At 38.0% G+C, this 15,467-nt stretch overlaps 1 pseudogene; it reads left to right on the top strand.

The window, feature by feature from the left end:
* Positions 3,417–4,337, top strand: LOC18785718 (annotated as a pseudogene).

The raw sequence follows: 15,467 nt of genomic DNA, 5'->3' as shown, positions 1-15,467 counted from the left end.
CATTCTGCACAAACTTTTAGCCTTAGTAACCTAGAACATAGAAAATAAAATATTTCATGTAGAACTGAACTATTCAAATTAGATAATCTGATCATATGTATGTCATCAAAGAGACCTGAAGTAGTTAAGTTAATGCCTCAAATGAAGAGATGGTGACTTTCACATAGTTCATTAAGTTATTAGGTAATAAGATAAAAACAAAACAAAAAATGACTTAGACATTCAAGGGGGAGTCTTTGATCTTTGAGCAGTATTTGGGAAATAAAAATAATACCTCGTGTTTTCAATTTCAATTTTTCAGCATTGCGATTGTATGAACTATAATTCGCAATCCAACAATAGTGAGCTAACTCCAAAAACCCTTCAGCACATGAATCAACTGAATATATGTGAATAGATATATTGTGATAAATCGATTAAAATCCCATGAACAAGCTTCTTACCTCAAAGATCAAACTATGGAAAGTAAAATGCAATCTGATGAGAAGCAAATAAATCAATGAAAAATGAAAAGAGGTCAAGCAACCTTCTCCACAAATAACAAATAGATTTATTTCTTTTTTTGTTAATACCGTTCAGCACCTACTAGAAGAAATGCTACATTCCACCCTAAGAACAGCATTTTTATGATTTGAAATTAAGAGCAAGGTTAAAAGTATAATAATTAAGATACTATTCCAACAAGCTAATGGTCCCATATGTGAGATGCCATCGGGATTGATTCTCAAACTCTAAGTCAACATTTATTGTTATTTTTTCTAACATTTAAGCTCAACTTTCAAATCGTTGAAAATTATGTCATGTTCCAATGTAAGTGAGAGGCAATAACGTTTCTTGCTAACTCCGCAGGAATCTCCATAGTAAACCTCAATACTGATTAGAGGCTAGGTACCCTCTAATCAAGGGTGGAGCTAGGATTTTATATTTGAGGGAGCAAAAACATCAAACAGAAATTTTAGTTATATGTTATTTTGACCTATTGAGTAAACTATTACCTACAAAAGTATTAAATTGAAATTAGTGGTTTTTTTTTCATACATGTAGTATGATTTTACTACTATATTCATGTTGGAATACAATTTTGATAAGTATTGATTTCGAATTTTACAATCATTTCAAAAATTTCTGATGTGCTGATATTAATTTTTGATGGTGACATACAATATAAGAAATTTCTATTGTAGTATGATTTCACTACTATATTCATGTTGTATGATTTCAATTATAGATTCCCGAAATAAATTTTTTCCTACATATGATAAATACATAAAAAAATTCTTAATCTAAAATCTTTTTTACTATGAAAATTCATGTTGATTATAAATACCAAGCATAATATTAAACCTTATGGAAAGAAAGTGTAAAATCTAAAATCAATATCAGCACATCATAAATTTTTCATCAAATAAGTGCACAATATAAGAATGATCAGCATACCATGGACGATTCTAAATCCCATCGTCCATTTTAGGACAACTTTTCTTGATATTTCATTTAGGGTACAATATCTCATTACTTAAACAAACATTCCTTTGCTAACATGTTATGAATGGATAGTTTCAATAAAAAAACCAACAAAAGTTGAGAGGATGTTGCTTACCAACCTCTTGGAGCAATGAGCAAACTTCGTTTAAAATTTATATAAAATTTAAAATTTAAAGAAGTTTGGTTGCCCTGTCTACATACAAATTAATTATCTCAAGCTTTTATCTTTTCAGCATCCTTTAGTACTAACCACAAAACCTTTATGATTGCAGCAATTACTTTAAACAGCAGTGGAGCATAAATACATAAAAGGTATACAAAATATGATAGTATGGTATTATAAAATAAGATAAAAAAGAAAATCTTAATAAGCAAATAATACAAACAACCCTCTAAAAAATGTTCATGAAAATTTTAGCAATGCCCCTTGAACCATAGACCTTGTTCCATTTGGTTTGAGCCCCTCTAATATTTCAAAACGTGTCAACGTGCCCCCTTTCGTCAAATTTGTTAACTCCTCCGTCAAATTCAGGGGTATTCATGTCCATTTAGGTTAGGGTTTGGATTGACCCACTTCAACCATAATTTACTCAACTCATTCCTCCCTTCAAAACCTACTTTTAATGGACAGAAAAATGGTTAAGAATTTATTTATTCAAAGTTGAAACTTATGAGAGCCCTTCCACCCATTGTGTCATGGCAAAAGGGCAAGTAAGGGCAGACACTATTCATGTGAATAGTGACTGCCCTAGACTTTTAATTTTGCTTTCCTACCCATTGCCATGGAAAGTAAAGACAAACACTATTCATATGAGATATGAGAAGAGGAATTTGTATGAAGTTTTTGTGTGGGAAGTGAAGAATATGGCTAGATATTTATAAAAAAGAAAATTATGAGTTTGAGTATTTGTCTTTTTTTTTCTTCTTCTTCTTCCTGTATTTAAATTGATCGCCGATGTCACGCTAACATCAGCGCCCCTAGGCAGCAGCCCATGCAAGTCTTGCCTTTAGGCTAGCCTGGGTAAGTGGGCCCATTCTTGCCCACGCAAACCTTTGTTGTTGTGGGCCTTCTTCCAAGCCTAGGCTCCCTTTTACCCTCACAAAATAGCACCGGTGGAAGTGCTCTTAGTATATCAAAGTATGCCCCAAAAATATGGGGCCCCTTTGAATGAAATTTATCAACTTGTTTGGGACACTGCCACTCTTGGAAGCGACTACTATGTTGGTAGTAGTAAGACACAACAGGGGTTAAAGCTATGGCTATTTAACTTGTCTAAAATTATTACTAACTAATAAGATTTTCTTTTGTAAGTTGGAATCTTAAAAACTTAAAGAAAAATCCTGAAGAATAATTAGGAAGGTATTTCTCATGCAAATTGCAATTCATCGTACTTCCTAAAACCTATCAAAATAGATACGGGTATTTTTGGTAGTTCACCCTACTTTTTCTCCCACATCCTTATTTTTGTCACACTCTCCTATATCCTATAACTTCTAGAGGTTCTCTAAGGTTGTTCATGATCTCATACCCCATAAAGTTGAGAAAGAGTTTAGAGGTGGCATCCACATTGGCTAAATCTACCTCGTGCTTTTATTTCACAATTCTAATCACTTTGTTTCAAGGACAGCTCTTATTTCCCCAATATGGGCCACCTTATTATTTTTTGACAAACTAAATAAGTTGTTTCAGACTGTATTTGAACGTTTCTTTTGGACAATTGGATAAAATAGTTAGGAAAACAGATTTATTTTTCAGTTAAGGACCTCTGAGACTTCCAATTTTTCATGGAAGGACTTTTTATGTGAGTATATAAGAACCCAGTTTGGCATAATTTTCTGCCATAACCAATCAAATATTACCTAAGTATTTGCTCCTGTTTCTTTGTTTTCTTTGAATCCTACATACATTGCTTGAGTTTTAGGAGGCAAAAATGGCTATCTCCATTGAGCAGCCAGAGCTTGTGTCACAAGTTGAGGACTAGAAGCTTTCTTCTGAGACCAATGAAGAAGTTGTAGCATCAAGCGACGCATTCATTGCCCCTGAGATCAATTCGTATGGGAAATCATTTAGAGACTACAATGTAGAAAACGAAAGACAGCGAAGCGTGGAAGAATTCTACCGGCTGAACCACATAAATCAAATTTACGATTTCGTGAAGAGGATGAGGGAGGAGTACAAAAAATTGAACAGAGTTGAAATGAGCATATGGGAATGTTGTGAGCTCCTCAATGAGGTTGTGGATGATAGTGACCCTAAATTGGATGAGCCCCAAATTGAGCACTTGTTGCAAACAGCTGAAGCCATAAGAAAAGACTACCCTAATGAAGATTGGCTGCACTTGACTGCTCTTATTCATGACCTTGGAAAAGTGCTTATGCTTCCTAGCTTTGGAGGGCTTCCCCAATGGGTTGTGGTTGGAGACACACACCCTTTAGGGTGTGGTTTTGATGAATATATTGTGCACCACAAGTACTTCAAAGAAAATCTTGACTATAACAACCCTTCCTACAACACCAAATATGGAATTTACTCACAGGGATGTGGACTGGAAAATGTGGTCATGTCATGGGGTCATCATGAGTACATGTACTTAGTGGCCAAGGAAAATGGAACAACCTTGCCTCAGGCTGCCTTGTTCATCATCCGGTACCATTCATTTTACCCTCTGCACAAGGCAGGGGCATATGAACACCTCATGAACAAGGAGGATCAAGAGAATCTCAAGTGGCTTAAGATAATCAACAAGTATGACCTTTACAGCAAAAGCAAAGTTCGAGTTGATGTTGAAAAGGTCAAGACCTATTATTTGTCCCTCATTGACAAGTATTTCCCAACAAAGCTCAGATGGTGATCAGTCTTCCTTCAATAATGTACATTTACTATTGATTGTATTGAGGAGTTGTATATTCTATGTTTGAGGAATAATATCCAAATTGACAAACAAATAAAACTGTATTCAGTAATTCCATTTGTTCCTAAAGTTTTTGTTTTCTTGGTCATGAAGAAAAGCTTCATTAAACAAGCGGACAATGACATCAAAAAGTGTTAGGTTCATATTTAAATGGATATTCTTATATTACTGGCATGAATAAGCAAAAGTTGATTTATATTGGATTTGGATTCTCTATGTACATTACCCTTATTTAGTGTACATAAATAAAATACTTCAAATATATATAGCTTTCTTTTATTGTTGATTTTAATGTGAAAAAGAGTAACATGAAGAAGAGGAAACTGATGACGATGAGGATGAAAACAATGACCATACACATGGTAATAGTAAAATAATAATATTGTACAATCCAATAAAATAAAACAATAAAGATTTAGGAGTAAGTTTATTTTTCAGGAAAAAAAATAGTCACGAAACATACACACTTAAGACTATATTTTTAGTATGCGGATCCGCTGTTCCCAAATTGGTGTCCCCTCCATGTCCCCTCTCTAATTTGTTGACACGTATCAACTAACGTAAATGGGACTTAACTCTGTTAACTTTTTTATTTGACAATTTTAAAAGTTAAAAAAATTAAAAACTACCCAAATATCCCAGCAGCCAGCTAACTTCGTCTTCTCAGTGAGAGCTCTTCTCCAATTGCAGCATCAATTCCTTCCTTGCAAAACCTAGACATACCCACCATCCTCCCTCATAATCTCTGCATCTTCTCCACCATCAACTCTCAAAAGCTTGCAAAACCCAGTTCTCCTCCCTACTAATCTCTATTTGGAACTTTCAGCAGCCATTAAACTAATCGATTACACCTTTTGTTGAAGCCCCGTGGATGGAGGTGAGCAAACCCCTGTGTATTGGAAACTTATATAATATACACTAAATCAAAGTATTATTTGTTCAATTTTCTTTGTTAGGTTTTACCTTCATGATATGTTTGATTTCATATTCATAGTAATCAACCTTTTGAACAATCCCAGCCATAGGAATCAATACATATCTCGATTAAATTAATTGTTATAGTAATCAATCCCAACCATAGGAATCAAACCCCGCCATAGTAATCAATCCATGTCTCAATTAAATTAATTATTATTTTATGATTATTGTTTTATATATAGAAATTTAAATCTTATAAATTACGTGTTGCCAATTTTCTCAAGGACATGAACGGGGAACATAATTACAGAGATGATGATGGTGTTAGACAAAGCTTATCTGCATGTTCAAATTCAAAATCTGTAACAGGTGTGGAGAAGGAGTCCTAGTCTGCGTAGACTCCTTTAGTTGTAATCTGATATGGTTTTCTGTTTGTATTTCAAATGTATAGGTTTTGCTCCCACTTATATAGGGATATGATGTAATATTTGTAACTGATACTGTTGTTTTGCTAATATAAATTGTTGTTCCATCGTGTTCATGGATACAAGCTCATCAAACAATTCCTGAGCTCTCTATTGTTTTACATGGTATCAAGAGCCTTCAATCTCACAACTTGAATTTTTTTTTTCTCTCCACACTTATTTCACATTCATGTCCACCAACAATTCCCAAACCAGCAATGTTGTACCTCCTACCCTCCATTGTCAACATCAAACTGGATCATTCTAACTATCCAATATGGCTAACTCAGATCATTCCTCTTTTGAAAAGTCGGGATCTTTTGTCATTTGTTGATGGCACTAGTGAATGTCTTCTTAGACTGTTGCTGGGAGTACTATTGTGAATCCTGCCTACACCACATGGGTTCAACAAGATCAACTGATCCTTAGTTGGATCAATAGCTCTTTGACTCCATCTGTTCTCTCTACTATGTCGAGAAATCAGACTTCTCACACAACTTGGCAGGCTTTGGAGCACAGATATGCCTCTACCTTTCAGAACAAAATCTTGCACTTACGTAATGAGTTGCTTCGAACCATGAAAGGTGATTTGTCTGTGAGTGACTACCTTGATTGCATGAATGCTATTCATGACAACCTGAATGCTATTCATGACAACCTGGCTCTTTCTGGAAAGCTAGTGGATGATGATGAACTTGTCCAAATTATTATGAACAATCTCGGACTAGCCTATGAAATGATCGTGAGTGTTGTGAAACCTAGTGACACTCCAATCACACGTGACACCCTTGAAGCTCTTCTTCTGATTGCTGAGAGACAATTGACAGAGCAAACTGTTCCTATGCCAGAGAATGGACCTATGGCTTTTGTTGCTGCTCCTGGACGTGGTAGTGCTCGAGGACGAGGGAGTGGTGCTGTACGGCCCACTCATGGAGGTTTTCCCAATCAAAGAGGTGGTGTCTCCAGTGGTACTTCCTCTGCTCAACGTACCGCAGCCAATTTTGGGGAGTCCTTTGCATCAGCTACTCCAAGAATTGTCTGTCAGATATGTGGCAAAGCTGGCCACCCAGCTTTTGATTGTTTCTAGTGAATGAACATGGCATATGAAGGTAGAAGTCCAGCCAAACGTCTTACTGCCATGACCACATCTCCGACCACTCTCACTCGTCAATCCAATGGCAGCTGGCTATTTGATACTGGTGCAAATGCACATGTCACTCCAGACTTGCAAAATCTTGTGTATCCAAAGGAATATACGAGAATGATCAGGTTGAAGGTGTAGGTAATGCTTCTGAGTTACATATTTCTCACTTTAGCTTAAATACTGTTAACATTGATTCTTGCAAATTTCATCTCAATGACATATTACACTGTCCTTCCACCTCCACAAACTTAATTTCTGTTCATCTCTTTACCTTTTTATAACCATTGTTATATTCTCATGTTTCCTGATCGTTTTGTTGTGAATGACCTCAAGACTCGGAAGACGCTTTTCCAAGGGAGATGTGATAATGGATTATATCCATTATATGATGGCCGTGGACTATCCAATAAATCTTTTTCAGCATTCGTAGGCACAAGGGTAACCGTAAAGCAGTGGCATTTTTGGCTTGGTCATCCAGCTAGTGCAGTCGTTAGGTTTTTAATTTCAAATAAATAAGTGCCAGTTAATGGCACCTCTGCTGTAAGTTTCTGTCATACTTGTCCATTAGGCAAGAGTACTAAGTTGTCGTTTAGTCAGTCAAGTTCAGTTTCAAATTTTCCCTTAAAGCTTGTACACTATGATGTTTAGAGTTCTCCAATTATTTCAGTCCAAGGTTATCGTTATTACTTGCTATTCGTAGATGATTTTTCCAGATATTCTTGGATCTTCCCCCACGAAATATAAGCATGAAGTCTTTGATCTTTTCATTTGGTTTAAGAAATATGTTGAAAACATGTTAAATACCACCATTAAATCCTTAAAATGTGATGAAGGAGGAGAGTATACCAAGCAAACATTTCAAAAATACCTTGCTGATCATGGCATAGTCCAACGTTTCTCATGTCCTAAACATCCTGAGCAAAATGGGTTAGCAGAAAGAAAACATAGGCATCTTGTTGAAATTGGTATAGTCCTTCTCTCTCATCTGTATATCCCCACTTCCTATTGGTTTGATGCGTTCTGCCACATATATCATAAATCAATTGCCTACTGGGATGTTGTCTAATAAGTCTCCTTTCCAAACACTATTTCTTAAAACTCCTACTTATGATGTGTTTAAGGTCTTTGGCTGTACCTGTTTCCCATGGTTGACTCCGTATACTACAAATAAACTTCAAAATAAATCCAAATCATGTGTCTTTCTAGGATATTCATTGAATCATCAAGGTTATAAGTGCTTGGATTTTTCCACAAGACGAATTTATGTGTCTCGCCATGTGCTATTCAATGAGGACTCATTTCCATTCAAGGATCTCACATCTTCTAAAGGGGGCAGCTTCTCTTCAAGTAACTATAATCCTGATGCTTTATTTGTTTTCCATGAGTCTACTAATGAGGTTGTTGTTCCACGAGTGTGTCAACCATCTCCACCACTAAATATTTCACCCACCACCCAAATTTCACAAGACACCCAACCCCTTGCCTCTCCTCTTCCTCAGGTTTCTCCACCAAATCCCACTATCCATGTTCTAGTGCAAGAATCTGTCCCGCAAAATCCAAGTGAACCAGTGCCTGAAGGAGGTGTTTCTTCTATAGCTGATACGACATCATTACAGCATACATCCCCTATGCAGTCACATATGGTGACTCGGTCTCAGCTTGGTGTTTGCAAGCCTAATCCCAAGTATGCCCTAAATGCAACAATTGATGTTACATACCATGAGTCAAGAATTTAGCACCTTACAACGAAATGGAACCTAGTCTCTTGTGCCATATCAATCTCACGTGAACCTGTTGCCAAATAAATGGGTATTTATGATTAAAAGAAAATCGGATGGCTCGATTAAGAGGTACAAATGCCATAGTTGCAAATGGCTTTCATCAGAAGGAAGGAATTGATTATAATGAGACCTTTAGTCCAGTTGTGAAACATAGTACTATTCGTCTGGTTCTGAGTTTGGCAGTCTCAAATAAATGGCCGATATGACAACTAGACGTGCAGAATGCATTCTTGCATGGTTTCCCCACAAAAGATGTGCATATGCGACAACCTGCTGGTTTTATTGATTCACAGCTTCCTCAACATGTGTGCAAGCTGCAACACAGTCTCTTTGGGTTGAAACAAAAGCCCAGAGTTTGGTTTCAACGGTTTTCTGACTATTTACTTGAGCTTGGTTTCCAAGAATCAAAGTGTGATTATTCCTTATTGTCTACAAAAAACCGTTGTAGCATCACCTGTCACAAAAAACCATTGTAGCATCACCTTGAACATGATTAATACTCTTTAAAATCCTCCTTATCCAAATTGCTTGGCAAGTACACGAAGCTGCTAAGACGAATTCAGCTTTAGGGGTAGACAAAGTAACTATTGGTTGTTTCTTCGAAGACCAAGAAACAGCTTCTGAACTCAACAAAAAAACATAACTTGACGTACTCTTTCTGTCATATACATGTCCAGCATAGTCACTGTCTGTATAGGCAAGCAGCTCCTCTTTTCCTCTCATAATATAAAATATTCTAAAAATTGAAGTTCCTTTCAAATACCTTAACATTATTTCAGCTGCTTGCAGATGAAGCTCTGTGGGTCATTCCATATACCTGCTAAGAAGACCAACTACAAACATAATATCGGGTCGAGTAGTAGTCAGATACATTAGACTGCCAATTACTTGTTTGTAACGACTATTGTCCCCTTACTCCATGCTCATTTTTCATTAGTTTGCAACCTGGAACAATTGGATTATGAACAAGATTGCATTTATTCATATCAAATCTTTCCAACACTGTGTGTGTATAGTTCTTTTAACATAGAAAAATACCTTCAGTTTTTGGCATCACTTCTATACCAAGGAAATATCTCATTTTTCCAAGGTTTTTCATGTCAAACTCTTGCATCATTTAATTCTTAAATGCAACAAACATGTTCTCATCATTGCCCGTAAAGATCAAATCATCAACGCAGAGACAAACAATGAGAATTTTACCTCCTTCTCCTGCTTTGGTGAACAACGTATGCTCATGATGACACCGCTCGAAACCTTCCTTGGCAAAACAGGATTCTATCTGACTATAACAAGCTTGTGGAGCTTGTTTTAGTCTGTACAGTGCCTTCTTGAGCTTGTATACTTTATGTTCCTCACCCTTCTTCTGATAACCAAGAGGTTGCTCGACGAAGGCCTCTTCCTTGAGTTCTCCATGGAGGAAGGCTGACTTTACATCTAGTTGAAAGATCACCCATTTTTGCATAAACCCCAAGAGTTTCGTAAAAGAAAGAGGGACGAGTGACAAGGGACTTGAGTGACTCGCCCTAATAAAAAAGCGGGAGAGGGGTGAAGAAACTCGATCAGCTACTATAGAGATGGGCAAGGGCTAGGGACGCGCTCGACGATTGCTGAGTTGCAAGAGAAACCACCAGACGAACCGTCTCCGATCGTGCTACAGCTGCAAAAACTTCAGTGTATTCCACACCATGTTTTTGGGTGTACCCCTTTGCAACCAACCGAGCTTTGTACTTCTCCACCTCACCATTTTTATTGAGTTTTGTCTTATACACCCATTTCACGCCAACCTTCTTTGCTCCAATAAGCAAGTCTACTAATTCCCAAGTATCATTTTTCTTTATAGCTTCAATCACCACATCCATCGTTGTTCTTCACTTTGCATCTTTTACTGTCTCTTCGAATAGAACTGGATATCATTGGCTGCAAACATGGCCAAATATGCCATGTCTTTTTCCTCGGATAATCTTTCTCCACTTACATAATCCTCCATCTAGCTCAGTTGCTTTTTCTGCCTTTGCTCAAGAGATCTAAGTGAAGGAACTTCGCCTGAGTCACCTAAGTTAGACATATTTCCTTCATCTGTCCCATTTCAGCATCATCTCCATTTCGAGCATTTGCATATGGTTCTTTGTTATTGTTAGTCCAATCCAAATCAACCAAAATAACTTCCTCGTGACTTTTATCCCAGTCACATCTTACACTCTTGTCATCAAGCTTTGTCTTCTTGCAATCAAAAACATGAACATGAGATACATACCCAAACACCTTGAAATGATCCACTGTTGGTTTGAATACACTCCAAGCTTCTTCTGGAGTTTTGTTCTTCACTGCAAGAGTTGGGCTTCTGTTGAGGACATGAACTATCCAATTCACAGCTTTAGGCCAAAAAGTTTTGGGAATCTTCTTTCCTGAAAGCATACTTCGAACCATATTCATAATAGCTCGATTGTTCCTTTACGCAACTCCGTTTTATTGAGGAGTGTATGCGGCTGTTAATAGTCTTCAAATACCATTCTCACTGCAAAAATTAGTGAATTCAAGTGACATGAACTCACCCCCATGATCAATACGAAGACATTTTATAGTCGAACCCAACTCATTTTCAACACGACTCTTATATTTCTTGAAGGTAAGAAATGCTTCAGGCTTTTCAGCCAAAAAATAAACCCAAATTTTTTTACTATAGTCATCAATAAAACTTATCATATACCTTCTGTTGCTGTTGGACATAGGGCTAATTGGTCCACATGTATTAGCATGCACCAGATCAAGAATTTGAGAAGCTCTCCATGTGCTTTCTCTGGAAAATGGATCTCTCCGTTGCTTTCCCACCAAGCAATCCTCACATACCTTCGACGAGGTATCAAGACAAGGCAGTCCTCTCACCATCTCCTTTTGTTATAGAATTTTCGGACCACTAAAGCTTAGATGATCATATCTACAGTGCCAAAGTCGGGCTGGATCTTCCATGAAAGAATGAAAACAAGCTTCCTCCTTTGGTTGTGTAGGAGCAGACAGTTTGAACATTCAATTCGAGGACATTGTAACCTCCATTATTAAACCCTTCTCAAAATGATAAATTTTGCATGATCCTCTTTGTATGAGAATTTTAAGTCCCTTCTCAGCCAGCTGCCCAATGCTTATCAAACTATTTTGCAAACCAAGAACATAACATACGCCTATAATAATATGTACAAAACCATTCACCAGCATACACACATTACCTTTACCCATCACGTCCATGCTTGAATTATCTCCTAATTTCATTTTCTCTCTGAAATCTCCATCAAAATCTGAGAAAAACTCCCTCTTGCCACACATGTGATTGCTGTATCCAGGTTCTGGAAACCACAGTTCTTCTTTGATTGCTTCCTTTTCTCCCACGTACACCATCAACAATATTTCTTGATTACCTTCTGCATAGTTTGCTTTTGCTTCTATCTCCTTCTTTGGACATTCATATTGAAAATGTCCAAGTTGATGGCAGTTATAGCATTCGATGATGGATTTGTCAAAGTTACACCTGCCTCTTCCTCTTCCTCGTCCTAAAAAACAACCACGACCTCGTCCTCTTTCTCCAAAAGACTCTCCAAAAGTGACTTTCAAAGCGCATTCTTCCACAACATGAGCTTTCAAACATTGCTCATGTACTAGAAGGCTACTTTGTAACTCACCAATGGTAAGAGCATCCGAATCGTTTGACTCCTCAATAGAGCACACCACATAATCGTACTTGGCTATCATGGATCTCAGAATCTTCTCGATGACTGCAACATCATCCATCTTTCCCTTATTAATCCTCAGCTTGTTGACCACTGAAAGAGTACGAGCAAAATACTCATTCACAGACTCTCCTATCTTCATGTTCAGCATCTCAAACTCCTTTTGGAAGGCTTGTCGTTGGCTCTCTGCACTCGTGTTGTCCCTTGATATTTCTGTTAGTATGAAAATTGTGTTGGCATTTCCTAGACTCTAGCATAGGTTAGGAATTAGTGTGTGAATATCTTTTATTGGAAGTTTTAGCGTAGCACATTCATTCCTGGATTTTTGAAGTATGACTTGATCGATATGAGGAACTTGATTTCAGGTAAATCATGACATAATCATGCATTCATTATAGGATTCCTAGTTTGAGTTATTTTCACTCAAGCACTTTTTTGTAGTCCTATTTTTAATAGGATTAGATTTTATCTCTTGAGATTACTCTCCTAGCTGGACTCTATTTTGATTTAAGTTAAAATATTATCTTTTCCTATTATGACTTGCACGTTGAAATCATCTCCTACTTGATTGGTCTAATTAATTTGTTTAGGTAGATATTGTTTCTCCCTTAAAAGATTGGCCGTAGTGGAAGTCATTAGGTTTCCTCACATCTTGCATTAGTTGGCGTTATCACATAGCATCTAAGGTGAATCAAAACTAATGTTCATAATTGGATAGTATATTGGTCTCATGTTTTGACTTTTTTTCACTAGAGTCCATATTGGGTTTAATTTGATAGTCATAATTGATTTAGGCTTTTGAACTTCCGTCTAACTAGGGAGAGGCAGTTTTGAATAAAAGTAGAGTGCCTATCTTTTGAGAGGTACGGCGTTTAACATTTGTGTTGAGCATATAGAGTTCTTAAGAAAAAGCTGTTGTGCATATCTTCGAGACAGGTCATCAAGTGTTCTTGTTTTTACTTGGTGATCTATCAAATCTTTTCATTATTCATATTGCATTCATATGTGAAAGGACCCGCCCCGAAATTTCCAAAATCCGAGGCGAATCCTGTGGAAATTCCCAACATCACCCCGATGTCGGGCCCACTTCTAAAGTTATACCCTTTTTCCCAAAATGGAATAAGAGTACAAGACTTTCTGCCGAAATTTCGGCAGAGTCTCCCCTGTAAATTAAATATTTCCCAAAATTACAACCTGCATAAAAACACATTTAATATCCACAACTGGCAGCCTGCACAATATAATTTCATGCAATTCACATAAACGGCCTTTGGCCTTCCAATAATTCTCAACTACCAAGCATGCTAGAACATCAATTCATGCCTTAAATAAGGCAAACGATAAATTCAAATATAAATTATGACTACTAAATTTCAACACACATCATCTAACTTTTCCATTTTCAACATACGAGGTTTTAACCTCCTAACACAATCACATCTATGTCCGCGGTTGCACCTAATAACCTTAGGCTGCCTACGTACCCTCCCTAAGGGATCAAGCCACACGTAGTTCTTTCCTAAAACCCAATTCCACACATAGGCAATACCTTATTTCATTTCTTTGTATTTCACATAATCTCCCCATACGCCGGTACTACCAAAGCCACGTATGGGGCCTGTCAACACGCCGGATAACCTACGCCACGTGCGACCATACCATACTATCACAATATCTCCCTATACGCCGGTACAACCAACGCCACGTATGGGGCCTGTCTCAACGCCGGATAACCTACGCCACGCGAGACCTGCATATCATATCACAATATCTCCCTATACGCAGGTACAACCAACGCCACGTATGGAGTCTGTCGACACGCCGGATAACCTACGCCACGAGCGACCTCAACATATTATCACATATCTCCCCATACGCCGGTACAACTAACGCCAAGTATGGGGTCTGTCTCAACACGCGAGACCTCGACATCATATCACAAGATCTCCCCATACGCCGGTACAACCAACGCCACGTATGGAGCCTGCTCGCACGCCGGATAACCTACGCCACATGGGACCTAACTTTCACAGGGTGGTACGTGTAGTGTAACCAAAATCCGAGGATGTGCCTAAGGTAGTGCGTATAGCACTTCAAACTGACATTTTAGACTCTCTTTTATACCTTGACAAACATAAATAAATATACAGTTTACTTCTAATATTGTGTAAACCTCAACAATAGTTTAGCACCCGATAATCCCCCTAGGAAGGTGAGATTACTCCGGGAGACTCACGGTCAACCAAGGGTCAAACTACCCTATCCCTGGTCAAACGGGCCTACTGGGCCACGACCTCCAAATTCCGATCCGAAAGTTCCTATGGGTTCTACAAGGTATAGGACACTCGTCCTGTAAGTTTGGTTTAGATTGGACGGTCAGATTGCTCATGATCGCCAGATCTGACGGTTAATATAAAACACAAACTTTAAATTATTAAATCGAAACATCCGGGGCTCCAATTCACAATCCGTGAATTTCTACAAGATCCTAGAAATACCTAGATTAACATATATTAAATTTGAGACCATCCAACGGTCCCAACCTATCGAACCCGGATAACCCGCAATAGGCGATATCCGTTCGATAGTCAAACGACGTCCGAATTGAGATCTGTGAAATCCTACGCACTCGTGACAACCTAAGGATCTCATCAAGACAAAGTGCAACTTTTTATACAGTGCCCACGCGCCGCCGCACGTGCTGGCAGCGCGTGGGTGCCCAAAGCGATTACGCATCGCTGGAAAATCTCAAAACCAGGGCTCCAAACTCCTACCCTAGGTATAACACCATATTTGGAGCCACTTTTGTTCTTGGACCTACCCCAAAAACTGACCGGAAATGCCCGAAATGGCAATCCCAAAATCGGCCGAAATCTAATTCGAAAATCGAGTTACCTACGTTCAAAATCGATGTAATCCTACCCAACTATCAGCTATAGCATGGAAAATAGGTAGAAATCCATACCTTACTCGTCTGAATCGGTGGCCGGAGGAGAGAGATCGAGCTCCTTGAATTTTGGGTTAAAACCGATCGAATTTTT

This window comes from Prunus persica, chromosome G2 (genome assembly GCF_000346465.2).
Source record: "Prunus persica cultivar Lovell chromosome G2, Prunus_persica_NCBIv2, whole genome shotgun sequence".
Classification (NCBI taxonomy): Eukaryota; Viridiplantae; Streptophyta; class Magnoliopsida; order Rosales; family Rosaceae; genus Prunus; species Prunus persica.
This window is presented reverse-complemented; position numbering and strand designations above follow the sequence as displayed.